This window comes from Festucalex cinctus, chromosome 2 (genome assembly GCF_051991245.1).
Source record: "Festucalex cinctus isolate MCC-2025b chromosome 2, RoL_Fcin_1.0, whole genome shotgun sequence".
NCBI lineage: Eukaryota > Metazoa > Chordata > Actinopteri > Syngnathiformes > Syngnathidae > Festucalex > Festucalex cinctus.
Window position 1 is genome coordinate 11,504,159 of NC_135412.1, and position 18,276 is coordinate 11,522,434.

The 18,276-nt window shown below is 38.3% G+C and overlaps 1 long non-coding RNA gene across 3 annotated transcripts in view; it reads right to left on the reverse strand.

Annotated features, from left to right (window-relative positions):
* Positions 1-1,005: 1,005 nt before the first annotated feature.
* LOC144013714 (uncharacterized) overlaps positions 1,006-18,276 on the reverse strand; it is a 50,877-nt gene continuing 33,606 nt past the window's right edge. For 2 of the 3 annotated variants that reach the window (XR_013282302.1, XR_013282301.1), the window contains exon 5: positions 14,628-14,770. This is a non-coding gene — a long non-coding RNA (uncharacterized LOC144013714). Of the gene's footprint in view, positions 1,660-14,627; positions 14,771-18,276 lie in introns of those variants that run through there. The other variant, XR_013282300.1, reaches the window with a different exon arrangement.

Sequence of the window (18,276 nt, forward strand, 5' to 3'; positions counted from 1 at the left end):
ACAGCCAACAATCCCATTGAGAAATTAACAAGGTCCTCTGTTCTTTTCTCTGCTTTAATGAATAATTCAGCTGTCAGGGTAAAAGCGGCGCGAGGAGACCTTGTCATCAGCAACTGACTCAGCACTCTTCGGCCGAAGGGTGACACTAAACAAAACCTAAACAATGTATCAGTCTCACATGGGGAAGAAACATTTCACTGACAGGATATGCTCACGAGGCACTCAAACATTTGATTGACGTAGTCACCTACATTGCTGATTTATTTGGACAATTGTTTTTGAATGATTACACAATGAATATCTTTAATGATTGCTGTTGAGGTTCAGTTTAAGATCCTTGCTGTCACATTCCGCCAACGTGCGGTACAAATTATGCTGTCCATGGCAAAATTGCACTTTAAAAACAGTTGGGTCAAAAAATAATTTAAACCAAAAAAGTTGGATTAAATGAATAACACACAAAAAAATAAAAATCAAATAAAAATCCAGATTTTAGGTTATTCTTCTGACTCAACATTTTGGTTTACATGCATTCAAAAAAAAAAAAAAAAAAAGTTGTTTGGTTGGTTATTCATTTGACCAACTTTTTTGTTTACAAAGTAAATAAATAACCCAAAACACTGGGTCGATTCCCGAAAAATGGGTCGGTTTGTGGATTATTCATTTGAATCATTTGAATCTTTTTGGTTTAAATAAATAAACCAAAACGTTGATTTGGTCCCTTTTTGACCCGATTTGGGTTATTTTTGACCCAAATTTTTGTTTTTCATGCACAAACCAAAAAGTTAGGTCAGTCCCGCCCAAATATTTTTATTTATTTATTTATTTATTTATTTTAATTAAAGATTGTTTTGTGGGTCATTCATATGAACCATTTTTTTTGGTTTAAATGAACAAACCAAAATGTTGGGTCGATCCCTTCAAAGTGGGTTGTTTTGTGGGTTATTCATTTGGCCCAACTTTTTGGTTGAAATAAATCAACCAAAATGTTGGTTTGGTCCGTTTTCGACCCAGTTTGGGTTATTTTTTTTACCCAAATTTTTGTTTTTCATGCACAACCAAAAATTTGTGTCAGAGTCCCCAAAATCGAGTCAGTTTGTTTTAAATAAATAAAATAAATAAGAAATAAGAAATAAATAAACCAAAACATTGGTTCAGTCCCTTTTTGACCCAATTTGGGTATTTTGACCCAAATTTTCAGGCACAATCAAAAATCGTTTGTTATTGTTGTTGTTGTTGTTGTTGTTTTTTTTAAAAATGTTGTTTGGTGGGTCATTCATTTGAACCAACGTTTTGGTTGAAATGAATAAACCAAAATGTTGGGTCGGTCACTTTTTGATCCAATTTTTTTTTTTGTGCAGTTTTGTCAAATCACACAGTGGAAGGCCAGCTACTACCAACAATAATGAAAAAAGAATTCTCACACAAAGCAAAGTCTATGCTGGGGGCTGCACTGGAATTCAGCATCAACAAAATCTCGATTCAGTGGATGAGAGTGATAAAGCTTAACCCGTACTGACCTCAGGTTGTTCAAAGGCTTCAAATGGAAGATTATGATGATCAACTACTTGACGTCGCCATGGGCAAAAAAATGATACAAAAACTACAAAGCCTAAAAGCTGTCAAATGCTGACGGCCTCACGTCCGTCCAAATGATACCTGAAATGAAACAGAAAAAAAGGGAGTGCATATCGAGACTTTTATTATTATTAAGAATGTGGTGATGCTGTAACATGAAAAACAAAACAGTACTATATTTTTGTAATCACATATGTGCAAAACCTGGTGCCAAGATTTACTGAGCTATTCAACCACAGTACGTAAACTATGGATAAATCTAAGAAAAGAAAAGCTTCTGAAGAAAAAAAAAAACAATCTTTATTGCTGTGTGCTACATGAACTATATTAAAAACAAACATCGCTCACACCTCACAGATGACAGCTTGCAATCGTGTGTGAAGATGAAGGCGACACCTTACTGCCCTGATGTGCCGACGCTGTGAACTTGGTTGGTGAAATTGGCGACTATCGCGCAAATATATTTTTCACATTGTTAAGTCTAATAATTTTCTTGTCAGGTTGACAGCTGACTGCACACTCCATAATGATGATGATGGAACACAGAAGCGGATGGTATTTTTGGCTTGCTACAAGTGGACTTAGCATTTATTTAATAAATATGAGAAGGACACAAATATACATTGTTTATTTCAAAATAAATTTCAACCAAGCAACCAAGTGAGTTTTTGTAACATGCAGAATTACAATTTTGTGTTCTCTGCAGCAGTTAACGGATTTCATAAATACAAAATATTAGCATTTCATAGATACAAGTAGAAACGAAACAAAACAAACAAAAATAGACATGCAGTGTTCTTCCTACCTTTTCAAAATGGTGTTGTGGTTCCTGGTGTTTTTGTTTTCCTGTGGGAGACTGTCCAAATATCTCTTTGACAATTTAGGTTGCCAACCCTTGCTCTAGAATGTCCTCTAAGATGATAAGGCCAAGGTTCTATTAACTTGTTAGTGATCATTGACAGCAGCAGCCAGTTTGTCTTTGCCAGCGAGAAATTTGTTTGATAACGCCCAGTGGATCCACCGATATGCAGAACAATGGGAAAGTCAGAGGAAAAGTGAAGATCTAAGGAGAATTGCATATTCAAACAAGTCATTTGGAGTCATTTAATACAGTGGTCCCCAACCATCGGCCTGTGGCGTGCCACACACGCCGAAAGAATTAAAAAAATAAATAAAATCTTACAGTACAATTTGGTGAAGTTCAAATGGCACCATCCTGAAGTTTCTAAGTTAGTGGAAATGGGAGATAGAGATTTAAATTAAACTCTTGTGATTGTGCCATTTTTTGACTCATAGACACCCATTATAATTCGTAATTTTTGATGTACTGTACACGTGATGTGTTAAAGTCATTTCCCATGTTTACCCACTTTATCCTTTCAGTAGGACCTCAACTAAAGGTGGAAAATGTCAAATTTGAGTTGAGAGTCATAAAAGCCATAATCCACCAGGTGGCGCGAGAAAGCTAATTATCATTTTTGCTTGAGTTGACTTGTGTCTTTGTCACGTGACCATATTTGGCCCAAAAGTTGTCATGGTCAGGATTGATGGAATAGGGCTGTGTGTGTGTGTGTGTGTGTGTGTGTGTGTGTGTGTGTGTGTGTGTGTGTGTGTGTGTGTGTGGATGCAGTAACAAGCACATGCACACGCATGTGTGTGTGTTGCGTGCGTGTTTGTACGTGTGTGTGGTCAAAGTGACAATTCTGGACACAAATGTGTTTACTGAAATACCAGTTCTTACTAAAATTGGAACGATACAGAGAAGTTTTGCCATCATTAGCTAATTTATCCCTTCAGATGGATCTCAACTAAAGGTGGAAAGTAAAAAATATGACTTGAGAGTCATAAATGCCATAATCTACCAGGTGGCGCTAGAGCGCTACTTATCATTTTTGCTTGAGCTGACATGTCTTTGCCAAGTGACCACACTTGCCCTAAAATGAGTTGTCATGGTCAAAATTGATGGACCAGGCCTGCGTGTGCGTGCGTGTGTGTGGATGCAGTGACAATCGTGTGCACACACGTGTGTGGGTGTGTGTGCGTGCGTATGCGTGCGTATGCGTGCATGGTCAAAGGGACAATTCTGACAAAAGGTGTATTGCTAAAATACCAGTACATACAAAGCCTTCTTGTGTGGATGGAAATCAATAATGGGTCTTTGGCTTTTATTCTTTGGAAGACAAATACAAATGGAGCCACAGTTTCAATGAACTTGTACATGTAAAACTGACCCAAGTACTTGAAATTGTTTTCCACAAAATGCCATGTCCTTTTCGTATTTGTGCAAAACGTCTGTGATTGTCTCGCATGTTCATATAGCTTGTGGAGAAAGGCGGCATTTGAACAGTTACAAAAGATGAATTGGCATCCAGGACACAAAATCCCTCTGGGTGCTGCTGAGCATTTGCTGCCTCTGCTCCACGGGGTTCTAAGCAAACAGTCAAGGCAACCCTTGATCCCACAACTAAGACGTGCTGTCAAATGGATGAAGAAAGAATCTTTAGCAACACACCAAATGGAAAGTGAGGACTGTCTTCCTGTTATTGATCAGGTGTGTAAGTGTGAGGTGAAGGATGAATCATTTCAGGGATCTTATGACACGGGATCGATGCATCTCCGGTTCGGACAGACCTCAGAGCAGTGAGTGGCACAGCGAGAATATTATGCATTAAAAATGTAACATTTAATCACAATGGATCGCATTCAACAGTTTTCTATTTCACACTATTGACTTTAAACTCGTGAGGTTGCAAATTGCGTAAATTATGTAAAATTTAGTCAAGATCATTTCTCACATAAAATAACGGAATGGAAATCCTTTCCATGTGTCTAAGCATACAAATGAGTACTAAAGGCTTCTTTAGGCAATTCATTATTGACTGAAGTTTTTAGAGCTACAAAAAAACAAAATGTGAGGACAACAAATTCAATGAAATTAAATGTAACTGTCACTGCCAAATACAGTTTTCAGTTTTGGCTTCTAAAGTCCGTCATATTCAGTGTTGGTTTTGGGGCCAGGGCAGGAAGTGAACGAGCTCCCTGACGACCTATGAGACCAGCTGGCGAATATAGATTCCCCTCGGGTGTTAGGCGAGGAAATTAGAGCTCCAATTAAATATCGGACTCACAATCATCCGCACAACAGAAGCTGGACTTTAAATAAATGCTGATGTTGATTTATGCTTGTGAACATGACACATGATTACATTTTCACCTGCTCCCTTGAATCGATCCTGGCTTTGCAATTTACCTCTCTTCTAAATGTGACTTTAAATAAGCAGAGAGCTGGCTTGCAGTCCAGCAAAGCTGATCGGAACATTTTTTTTTTGTACTGTTGCCATCATAATTCTAATTAAATGTACAATACAAACAATTACATTCTTCTGTTATCCATAGTTTGAGTACTGCAGCTTATGTCTTTCAACCCTTTACATTTAAAAACAAACATTTGTACTTAAATACCCCTGACTGAAAAGTAGGAGTGCTACTTTTTTTCCCGCCACAGATAATGACACAATGTAAACAAAAAAACAACAAAAAAAACCCGAAAGGGACTTGGATGGAAAAAAAACAGGAAGCATTGACAATGATGACGCTTTCTTAAGTGATTTTTTTTCCCATTAAAATAAAAAAATAAAAAAATAAATAAATACTACATGTAAGGTGTATGATTTTTCAGGTGCTATTAACTAATTTTGGTATTTTATTTGGTCATGTTTTGGTTTGCTCAGCAATGACCAGTTGTTACTCAGTACAGCTCTGATTATCATGTTGAATTTTGAGTTAGTATTATTATTATTTTTTTTCCATTCCGAGCACATTGCATGGTAATGAGAGAAACTATTTTGTGAACAGACTTTTGTTTTTTATTCATCAAAACAGATTTTGTACGAAACTGACAGTGAAAATGTTTTTTACATTTAGGGCTCAATTTTTGTGCCCAGCACAAGTCTAACTTGTGGGCTTGGTCGGAGGTTGTTTTTTTGTTTTTTTGTTTTCCCCCCCCACATTTTGCTAGACTAAAGCACAGACAGAAGAGGGGGTTGTGCCCCGTTCAAACTCAGAAGAGAGAGATGCACGGTTTGCATGTCCGAAGGGGATTTCATGCAGGATACTGGCATGCGCAAAAATTTACAGTAAAGGAAAACTTACTCAGGTCCGTTTCCCTTTGATGAGCTCCTAAATAAGTCAAAGGGGGGAAAAAAACAAACAAAACTATGTGCTAATTCCTTCACTGAGCTTTTGCTTGAGCAAAGTGATACAGCACTCCACTTTCATGTGGGGGAGAAAAAAAAAGAAAAGATTATGTGACAAAAGCTTTCTCCCATTAATAAAATCGTGTTTTTATTTGGGAATTCTAACAGGTGTCGCAATGGTTTCTGAGAGGTAAAACAAATGATGGGCTACTGAGCCGTAAATAACGCAACAGACGAAGGGAGATTGGCCATATGTCCACTGGTTGGGTGAGCACCAGGAAGCCAGGCTTCGTTCGAGATAGGAAACACACACACTGCTATTTTATACATTCACTCAGGTTTGGTCTGCTCAAATTGCTTAAAGAAGAAATATTATATAATTTTTTCCCCACAAATTAAACAGTTCACAGGTGTCTTAAGAAACATGCTTAAGTGAAAATTAGGACAGGTCACTCTTCAGAGAACCCACCACACTCTACTGCGTGGTGTGCTGACATGACTCCGGCCCTGCGTTACCATGGCGACCACAGAGCGATACAGCCATATATGTGCATGTCCAAATAAGCAGAATTGGATTTACAAGGTCATGGAAATTTTGCCACTTTGTATTTCTTTTTGATAATTGGAACATAGGTAACATTCATACGCGATCTACATATTTGTGGGTGACTTCTCACAAATTCACAGATTTACATTTTTTTGTGCTCTTTCTGAAAAGCCCTAAAATACCCCCCAAAACTTACAAATTAAGAAAGTAATACAGTAATTGGTGTCAAGGAAGTACAGTTTGTTGAAGTGATATATCGACTCAAGATAACCTCCTTGCAGGTCAATGATGGGTTAAGTTTCTTGTTTTAAATAATAATATTAACAATATTACTATGTAACATTAATATATAGTTATAATATAAATTAGGGATGGGCGGCACGGTAGTCGAGTGGTTAGCACGTCCGCTTCCCAGTTCTGAGGTCTCCGGTTCGAGTCCAGGCTCGGACCTTCCTGGGTGGAGTTTGCATGTTCTCCCCGTGCCCGCGTGGGTCTTCTCCGGGTACTCCGGTCTCCTCCCACATTCCAAAGACATGCATGGCAGGTTAATTGGGCGCTCCGAATTGTCCCTAGGTGTGCGTGTGAGTGTGGATGGTTGTTCGTCTCTGTGTGCCCTGTGATTGGTTGGCAACCGGTCCAGGGTGTGCCCCGCCTACTGCCCAGTGCCAGCTGAGATAGGCGCCAGCACCCCCCGCGACCCTTGTGAGGAATAAGCGGTCAAGAAAATGGATGGATGGATGGATAAATTAGGGATGTAACGATAATGGCAATATCGTGATATCCTGATATTAAAACTGCCACAATAGTGTCGTCGTCATGTTCACGATATTTAATAGCTTCAACAGCTTGCACGGACGTGTATGGGCTATCGGCTATCCAGTCATATATACAGGTCAGTGGGATGTAACGATAACGTGATATCGCGATATTAAAACTGCCGCAATATATTGTTGTCGTCATGTCACGATATTAAAAGCAACACAATCTATGAAAAAAAAGTCAGGTTGATTTCCATTGTGCAGTTCTAGTACTGTCTGGTGGCTAGTTTTTTTTTTTTTTTTTAAAGCAGTTTAATTTTAATTAGGGATGTTTTGGCCCTTCTACGTTTAAACACTAGTTGTCAGATGAAGGGGATTGTAATATGCTTGTGAAGCGTGTCAGTATGTGGAGGAACTCAATGTGGGCTTGCATTAGGTGAGTACGTGTTATTAGAGATTGGAGGTAATTTATATGTATTGCTGTTATGTACAAAAGCACAATGTTGTGCTTTTTTTTTTTAGTATGAGCTCATTTTTCCCCCACCTTTTTTAAATATCGGCGACCTCCCCACAATATCGTGGTAATTATCAAATCGTAGCTTCACATCTGATAATATCGTATTGTGATATTTGGATATTGTTACATCCCTAATGTAAATATATGTTAGCAAATATGTATAATTCATTTGTGTTCTTGCGGCTGTGGTGTGCGTTCTACCAAGATGATGTTGAATCATTCACTTCATCTTGGCTGTCCAATATTTCCATCTGTATAACATCAATTTAATATACTGTATCCATTCAAGTAGGTGGTTCTGAAATTTCCTGTGTGTGCAAAGATAGGGTGTTCTCAAAGGAGCCTAAAGCTCCATCTGGGCCAAAGTAATTGGTCTGCTATTCATACTCTGCAGCAAGGATCGCCTGTAGCTATTCATACAGTCACACATGAACTAGTTAGGCGGAAGAATGAAGAAGGGATTTTTTTTCATGAAAAGCAACATCATCAGAAAATCCAACGTATGGTTGATATATGGAGATAATCAACATACCTGTTGAATATTTTACAAAGCGGGTTCCCTCAAAAGAGGGTTTAACATAAGGTGTTAAAATTTGGCCTATTATTTGTTTGTCAAAAGGCTTAATAAACAGCCAAGGGTGTCAAACGCATTTTCATCTCGGGCCGCTTAGTAGCTTCTAGTTTCCCTCAGAGGGCCGTTATGACTGTGAAAATCATATAAATGTATTATCACCTCGTCACATTATTACCTTTACACCATTGCCCCCGCATTTCACCGTTATTACAGTGGTGCAAAGTCGACACACCTTATTTGCTTCAGTGGGCTACAAAAAAAGGATGCGACCTGTTACTTACCAAGCAGTGAGCGCTGCCCCTATGTTCATATAAATTTAAATATATATATATATTTTTTTTTTGTACAAATAGGTTATAAATTAAGATATGTAGGAAATGTAAATAAAAAAAACAACAACTACAAATTCACATCATGGAGTGAGAACATCAGCATGCTGACAAAGTGCCACAAATAGAACCTGCTTCACTTTGAATAAGAAAATCTGCCCTCTTTTTCTCCAAAAGACCTGCAGCAGTCCCAAATGTATGCAGTGAATCATCAGTTACATGCAGCTGCGCTGAGTAGTCATCATCCTGAATAAATAAATACATTTCAGTGTCAACAAGTGGGGAGTGCAATGCTGACAAGATGCATTATGTAAAAAAAGATGCCTTTTCACAGTTAAAACAGGAATACACCGGATTGTTTCACTAGCAGAGTGCGAATACTACAGAGATGAACGGAACATGTCGGATGCTTTTCCTGTGAAAAAAACAAAACAAAAAAAAACAAAAATCCTAATAATGAAAGATGATGAACAGAGACACATACCGCTACACCTGTTGGGAACATGTGAAGGTTGGGAGGTGTACTGGACGGCGCAATCTCAGAGAATAGTACCTCAGAGTTTTTTGATGTACAAGCCGAGGTTCAGCTTTGACTTGTGAGATACAAACGCTGGATGGTGGCAGTGAACTCAACTCACCGGACAAGATCAAAATTATTGCTTGGCCCGCGATAAATATGGATTTTTTTTTCTTAGGCCAATATCGATACGATATTTGGTAGAATACAATTCCGATAACTGATTAATTCGGTGATCAATATAAAAAAAAATGTAGAATGAATAAAATAACTTTTGTGGTCCCTCTAAAAATTACAACAAAATAAATATGAATTAGAGGCAGAACATCTGATTGTTTTACAATACTTTGTCCTTTAATATTTACAAAAAACGAGAAAAAATGGCAAAAATTATATATGTCTTTGGCTGTAATGTATTACTTTTTTTGTACTATTGGATGAAATGGGTTGGACTGTAATTATTTTAATATATCACTGGCGTAAGTGATATACATTTTCATCTCATCTTCATTAGTCGACGAAAATGCATACAGATTTAGTCCCAGTTATTGTTTGTAAATGAGGGTTTTAGTCCGATGAAAAAATGTGTGTTGGCAAAATTATTTTTGTTTAGTTTTTGCTGACGAAATTAACACCATTACACGACACCTGCAAATTGTCCAGATCATTCTAAAATGGCTGCTTCAAACCAAAATTACGGACGTCCTGTGTCCATTCATGCATGGCTTCCTATGAGTTTTTTTTTTTTCTCCTAGGTCTCCTCTACTAAATGAAAATTTTGACAAAGATGATCACGCCGAGTGAACAATGAAAGCCTTGAAAATGGCAGCTCAGGCTGAGAATAATAACGCAAAAAACAAAGAGGGCCCGAAGTACCTGTGGAATGGAAGAAACACCCTCCATCATCTGATCATTCCTCAACAAGATAAATACGCTGGTCAAAGCTTTCGGAGACAACCGCTGTCCTTTTGCCTGCGAGGGTTTGGAGTGGTGCATTTATCATGCTTTCAAGTGGCGTCTGAGTCCAACCAAAGTACTGTTTTATTCAGAGTGAAGAGGAGCTGCCGGCCCGCCGCCTCCCACCAAATGACAATGTAAACAGCCGCCTCGCTGGCCTTTCCTTTCCCGACGCGCTCGTCAGCTGCCGCGCCGTTCATTCAATCTCAACAAGCTCTCGGCCGCTATCTCGCTTTCGCTTTTACGTCCGCTCTCCCTCCCCTGACTCACGTTACCCTCCCCGAAAGTCTTACAGGTTGCACGGCCCTCACTTCCTCCCCATTCTAGCTCCGCCCATCCACCCCTACTTGGTCCTGATGAGCCATTGTGAGACTGAAGCAGATGGATGGGGAACAAAGGGGTGAGAGGAGGCCCCCGCTCTGCCTGTCCCCCCTTGTATCACAGCCAGCAGGCTCTGGGTAATCTTCTCAAGCTTTCACAGCAGAGCAATGAATAACCTCAGCCTGCTCTCGGAGACCCCCCTCCCTTCTTATCTCACCCTCCGCAGGCTCGCCAGGGCCGGCTGCTCCCCGGATAGCATCTCTCACCCTTGCTTTCCACTCACTGCCTCGGCCCTGCACACCATATCAGCAATTTTTTTGTGTGTGTTTTGTTTCTGGGGGCGTGTTACAAGGCTCGGAGATTAATTGGGGCTGTGGCTGGATGACATCTGGTCCCAGCGTCATAAAAGTCTGGGTCCTTGAGGTCTGCTGGCTTTATAATGAAGTGTATATAAGTTAATTTTCTCATCAACAGTGCATTAAACTGGGGGGTTTCCACAGTCACCATTTCAACAGTTAGCCGGCGATACTTCAGGGTGCACTTTGGTAAATTAGACTCCGAGGAAAATAATATTTCTTCAAAGAGCTTGAGATAGTTGCTATTAGAAATTAGACTAATCATTTCAATTTGAGAAAAATAAACGACCAAAAGTATCTGTGGCTGGTTTGAAATGGGCTTTCAGTTTTCAGGCTACAGGTTGCTAGTACCGGAACTTAGTTACAATAGTAAAAAGCTGCTATGTAATATATGGAAGCGTATTGCGTTCACTTTAAAACGGAAAAAAAATAAAATAAATCTCCTGTTTTTTGACTCATCTTTTTGGGAGCTTTGTTTTTTTGAGTATTTTTTTTAAATTATTTTTCTGTTTTTCTGAATATTGTTTTCCGTTTTACTGAATATTTTTTTTCTGTCATGAAAAAAAAAAAAAATCCGAAAAAAAAACCCAGAAAAAAAATTACTCCGAAAAACGGGGGGGGGGGGCAATTACTCCGAAAAACAGGAGGAAAAACATTATTAAAAAAAAAAAACAGAAAAAAAAATATTCCAAAAAACAGAAAAAATATATATATTCCAAATAACACAAATAACAGAGCACCAACTTAGTAATTTTTTTTGGACCTCTGAACTCCAAGTGACTTGTTTCAGACAACTGACCTGTATATATGACTGGATAGCCGATGAAGTCACAGGGCGGCCATCTTGTTGCTCCCACCTCACAAGTAGACTACTGTGCAAACTATACGGTATACGTACAGATGAGACATATGCAGCTCGGAGGCAGTTAGTATAAGGCCGGAGGCGGGGTGGGTGTTTTGTTCGTTTTTTTTTTTTTCCATGTTAAAAAAAAAATCGTGACAACCCCGGCACAGACCCCCCCCCAAACCCGCCCCCACTCAACCTGCCTCCGGCCTTATACTAACTGCCTACGAGCTGTATATGTCTCATCTGTACGTATATCGTATAGTTTATACAGTAGTCTGCTCGCGACGTGGGAGTAACAAGATGGCCGCCCTGTGACTTCAATGGCTTGCACTGGCGTGTACGGGCTATCTGCTATCCAGTCATATATACAGGTCAGTGGTCTGCAACAACATTCAGAGGTCCAAAAAAATTACAGAAGTTGGTGCTCCGTTTTTTTGTAATAAATTATTTTTCTGTTTTTTTGGAATAATTCCCCCGTTTTTCGGGTAATTTATTTATTTTTTTTCTGTTTTTCGGATTTAAAAATTTTTTTTTACAATTTTTTTATGACGGAAAAAATATTCCGTAAAACAGAAAAAAAAAATATTCAGAAAAACAGAAAAAAATACTTAAAAAAAACAACAAAAAAATAAACAAAGCTCCCCCAAAAAATTTGTGAGAAAAACAGGAGGGTTTTTTTTTTCCCCCCCAAGTGGATGCAATACGCTTCCGCAGTAATAGGATCATAGGATCATAAAAGGATGTAGTTCTATTTGTTTTAAACCTGAGCAAAGACATGATGCAGCCTTTTGTAAGAGCTGTTCTACAAAAAAAAAAAAAAAAAAAAATCCACCTGTTCTGCTTTACAAGAGCAGCTCAAGCACGCCACAGCTTCCTTGCACGGACCTGTTAAAATATTGAGCATGTACTTAAGTGCTATTTGGCTAAGTGTCATTTAGGCTGAAGGGCTCTCCATCCACAAAAGATGTCTTAAAGTGACTGGATCAGTGCTGGTATAGCCAGACACAGAGGCAGCTGGTAAATTATTTAATCGCTATAAAATATTTAGACTTTTGTCCCACAAACTACTAAATACAGCTGAGAAGTAAGGCTGCTGCTTGTTTTTTTTTTTTTTTTTTTTTTTTAATTTGGCCCTTACTAGAGAACACACAGTGTAGCAAAGCTGCTGTTTGTGTCTAAAAAATGGGTACTTATAATTTAAAGGTAAATTAGGCATGTGAATGTTGTGAACTAGACTAGTATTAATAACACCTAATTTTCATGAATGAACTTTACAATAAATACCGTCTCTTATAAGTGCTGGAAATTACCAAATGACCCTAAACTGTCCCTTTTACAGCAAGGTTTTTTTTTAGCATCTCCATTTCTGGGCCTGAATAAAAGAGCTTCTGAAATATGCATGTAAGCCTCAGTTATGAAAAAAAAAAAAAAGTCAGTTCTTTTTTTGGTCAGCTTACAATACCGACAATCTATTTTTGCACAGCGCAGTTGTACAAAGCCTTTATCTGTAAACTCTCCATTTCAACAATGATGACACTCACTGATTAAATTACAGCCGAGTTTACTTTTGGGAAGCACTAGCCTAAATCTACAAAGATTAGCCTATGATTAATGGCGGACACTTAATCCTTTGTTCAAATTGGCCTGTTCAAAGAGAAGGGAGGACAAGATGATCGCTCTTCTCTGCTTCCACCTGCCAAATTCCATCTTATTCATCTTCTTACAAAGCTGCTATGTTGAGAAACTGCCTGCACAAATAGAGAATCTTGCCTGCTCGGGGAGCTTTGCACTTTACTGACTCAAATATCTCCCAGCATGGTTGTATCGCTGCTTTTCAGATGGATACAAATGCTGAAGGTTGCAATTTGACTGTCAGAGTTAAGTACTTATGCTGACAAAGAGAAGTTTCAACGCTTAAGCTTACGAGGAAGCATTGTGGGCTTCGCAATGGAGCGCCTCAGGGATCCATTTTGGGACAAATGCTTTTATTCAGTTTAATTATTTTTGACCAAATAGCAATTCATTTCTTTTGTGTTTTTTTTCCTTAATTATCAAAGCAAATCCTGAGAGTAAGATAGGGAAATTAAAATATAATAGTTGTGTCCATAATTTTTAATACCCTGGCAGGGTTTGTGAAAAATTGGCAAATTTGGTGGTGAAATATGACTGATGACTTAATGCGAATCATCATATTATTGTCTGTAGTTGAAAGTTATTTCTGAGTTTGTTATTCTGAAATGCCTTATATGTAGTTAAATATGAATCCCATTTATTTCTATTCTTTAATTTTACAAGCACAACTTTAATACCAGATGACAAATTGCATTTGTCTTGATACTTTCAGGTCTGTCAAATTGTGCACATAAAACATGTATTATGACATAATGTAAATTATACAAATGGACTTGTTTGATTAATAAAATAAAATATGCATGTGTATAGTTAGCCTATATAAAGTGCTCAGCACAAAGATTTTCTTCAATATATCAATGAACATAAGAACAATTTCCAAAAATTTGACAAAATGTTTTCTGTTGAATTCACAACATTAAATTAAGGTAGATAATAAAATGCATAGATGACAAAATCTTCTCTTAAATTAACTAATGCAAAAAACTAATACATCCCACAGCAAAAACAACTACATCTATGACCTCCATGACTTTTCTGGAGAGCAACATGTCTGCTAGGCTTGGAATTAACAAGTTGTCAGTTTTTTTTCTCGGGGTCGACTTATTTGTGCAAAAATGTTCTTGAACAAATTTGTTAAGAAAACTACTTTTTGTGTGTACTAATTAACAAATCTTGTTTGCAATCAATGGCCCACATTTGTGGGAGTATTTTATAGTATAGTATCCCATAAAAAAAAAAAAAAAGATTCTGAAAGGAATCTAAAGGTGTTCTTACAAACATTTTGGGTTGTACTCACTTATGCTGAGCACTGCATATACATATACACACATATACAGTACATACACACAATTTATATATCAAGATTGTGAGTCAATGTCATTCAAACTAAAAAAGTGATATATTTGTGTTTTTGTTTTCTTTTTGACTTCACATTTCTGCTAAAAGATTGTGTCTTGTAACAATAGGTTCCAGCATTCGATAAACAATATTTCAGTGGCGATCATGTTCCTTTGAGAATACGTGGTTAAATATTTCTGCATAAGCTTTTGACAAATGAGCTATTTTTACCTGCACTACCTGTCAGGAGGAGAGTGTTTTCATGTGCCACATAAAGAGCTGCAATCAGAGGTTTATGGAGATCTGCAGAACAAAAAAAAAAAAAAAGAACAGAGGTGTAGCCTTATTTAGAAAAAAAAAAACATGAAAAAAAAAAAAGCTTTGCTGGGATATCAGACATCATTGCGTGACACCTCAGTCAGACCCAGAACTCGTTTATACATAATTCCTTTGTACTTTCAGCCGCTCATTGTGAGGCTGATCATATTCTCTTCTATGTGTGCTGAGAAGCTGACCTGTTGTGCATATTTACTCTATTCATAGGCTGCGCACACAACACATGCTACAGGCACACATTCATTACTAAGTAGCCTGTGGCGACTGTCATGTGCAGACAATGGCGGAAGACAAAAACCTGTGCATCCAGCACACAAGGAATCTTCCCCACTTTCCCCACGATGCAGAGCGTGCTGTTTTATTTTATTTTTTAATCATATTCACATAATCTTGTGAGAGTCGTATTTGGGATCCGAGATAAGCCTCCTTATGTTGATCATATATTGCCGCAAATGAGCATGTCTGAGAAATGTAACACCTTGCACAGTCGCTTGCATTTTAATTTCTATAGCATCTGTGACCAGTCCGTCGTGTCCCTAACCCCCCTGGGGGGACCCGCAACCTCTATGCAGCAGACCCCAAAGCCCAGGAGGGGGGAAGTGGAGGTGGTGGTGGGGTGGGGTCACATTTGATTGATGATGGTGTGAATTAAACAGAAAGAGATGGAGAGAATCCTTTTATCAGGCCAGAAACATGAGTGGATTAAAATGTAGTTGTACAAGCCCTCTGTATAATGCAGCAGCCCGACAGCATATCACCAAGCACCAGAAGCCAAGATGAGAGTTGTGTGTTATTATTGCAACACACACATGCACGCACGCACACACCTCAGCCCATAAACGAGGCCAAAACAACAGATCCTTGCCATAATAATAACCCTTCCGGTCACATCCTTCACATTTTTGAAAGTTTGACACACACAAAATAATCCCAACTACAACCGTGGGGAGACTTCTCAAGGAATCCAGCAGGTAAAATTGTTCTTAATAAACAGCTTCATGGCAACCTGCGGCATGTCACTGACCAGCAGCGGACCGTCCGCTCGAGGGCTGCTCTGCGGATGTTTTGGGCCACTGCATAATTTATTGCCCTCTCTTTGGAAGCATCTCTGTGCACTCACGGCGCGGGTGAGAGTTCAGCTGTTGGCTTGGGCGACATGCAGACCGGCCTCCGTAGCAACGCAGGTGACAAAAGCAATTAGAGGGAAATATGCAATTACTGCAATCCTGGCTCTTTCACACAGGCCGACAGAGCAATTTGTCAATGATAGCCCAGTGGTATCTCATGAGCCTGAAGGTAACATTGTCCCTGCCTCCTCCTCCGGAGCTGCAGCTCGTGGTGCTGCTTGGCCTTTAAGGGCCCATGGGAGGCCTGAAAAGACAGCCACAAGGAAGATGTATGGCTAGCAAAAGCATACACTGTTCAATTACAAAGACAAGCCCCTTTGTATTCGATGTATTTGCTTCCATGGCCCCTGTTCTACAGTCGAGCATGGACATATGTTTTAAAAACTACGGAGAGCAGTGTCCAAATACAATTGTTACACACATGAATAAAAAAAAAAACGAAAACAAAAACAAAAAAAACGTAAAGAACTCGAAAAAATATCTGTCACATTTCTGCCAATACATACAGATCACTTAAAAAAAAAAAAAAAAAAAAAAAAGTTGCTCTATTGGACCAAAACTGCATTTATAGATCACGTTGCCTAAACATAAGAGCAACTCTTCAATATCAACTCTCACCCATTGAAATTGCAATTTCATGGGCAGCTTCTGCCTGCACAGAATAAAATGTGACTTTTAAGGGTGCCCTATATAGAGCACTTGAAAAACCTAGTACAATATTTTCACTCAGAAATTCCAAGTAACTTTTACGGGGAGAGTTTTGAGTGCATTTTACGAGTTTATTTTAAAAAAAAAGAAAAAGAAAAAGAAAAAAAAAAAGAAGCTATGTTAGCGTTGAGGAATGAACCCATAGCCTTCAACTTGGGTGACAAGCACTCTACCACCTGAGCCATGCCACTCCTTCTGTACAATAGCATATTACTGGAGTCAGGTGGAATCCTCGTACCTTCAAGCGACCAGTTTGGGTCTCATTTTGGACACACCAGCAATTCAGTATAGTGGCAAACAGCAAGAGTGGCATGGCTCAGGTGGTAGCATGTCTGTCTCCCAAGCTGAAGGTCATGACTTTGTTCCTCAAAGCTTTTTTTTTTTTTTTTTTTTTTTTTAAATAACCTAGTAAAATGTACCAAAATTTTCCTTTTAAAATGTACTTAGAATTTCTAAGTGATTTTTTGTTGTTGTTGTTTTTTTTTTTTTTTTTTTTTTACAGTATTGATGTCAGGGCATGATGGTGGCAATAATCACACATATTTCTCACTTTATACCCATACGACACTTCAATTTTTTGCAGCGGCCATTTTGACACCTTGACACAGCTTTAAGGAGACTACTATCTTATTTATCGTTATTTTAGCCAAAAACATCACTCCGCCACCTTGCTGTGAGCTAGGACACGCTCCAGTCACGACCCTAATGAGGACAAGCACTTAAAAACAATGGACGACTAGAGACCTTACCAACTTGTGTCCTCTATCTATCTACCTTTGAGAGTTCACCAAATCTAAAATATCTATACAATCTACAACTGTGCATTCATTTTATGTGAATGCTATTTGTGCTTTGTCGAAAAATGGACAATGCAAACAGGGTTGATAAGTGCGCTTCCCTCAAAGGTCAGAGCTGTCAAGACGGCTCACTAAAAAGATTGAAAATACACAGCAAAGTTCAGCACAGTTATGATTTACTTCACTATCTGTATATTTTAAATGCTGATGTATCTGACTGGCTGCTTATTTGAAGCTAACCCTTCCATGTGTAGTGGTTACTATAGTGGACAGCTCTTCAAAAGTGGTTTTCTTCTACTGCATCGGCATGCGTCTTGAAATAGGAGTTGGCATATAAAAGTCGACATCAGTAACTACAGTGGATGCTAGTCTGTCTGTTTATTTCTTTTATTGTAGGAGACTCTTACAGGTAAAGAAAAAATGGAGAGATCAGGCAGGTTAGGAGGAATATAATGGTCACATAATTTTAATATTGATTTTATGATGGGAGGAAATTGTGAATAATCCTGTGCCCTATAAATTGTACAACATGCATCACAGGTTCCTACTACTAATGTACCTTTGTTGTTTTTAAAAACTCTGCAGTAACATATTGGCCATCCTAAGTGGACATTACCAACTTCTTAAAAAGGTGTTTATAAAAATGTATTTGACTTTTTTTTTTTGTTAGTTTCTCTCTCTCTCTCTCTCTCTCTCTCTCTCTCTCTCTCTCTATATATATATATATATATATATATATATATATATATATATATATATATATATGTTTTTTTAACTGCCTATTTCCTCAGCACAGCTGTCAGCAAATGGAAAAACGTGTTTGTAAAGGTATTAATTGCAC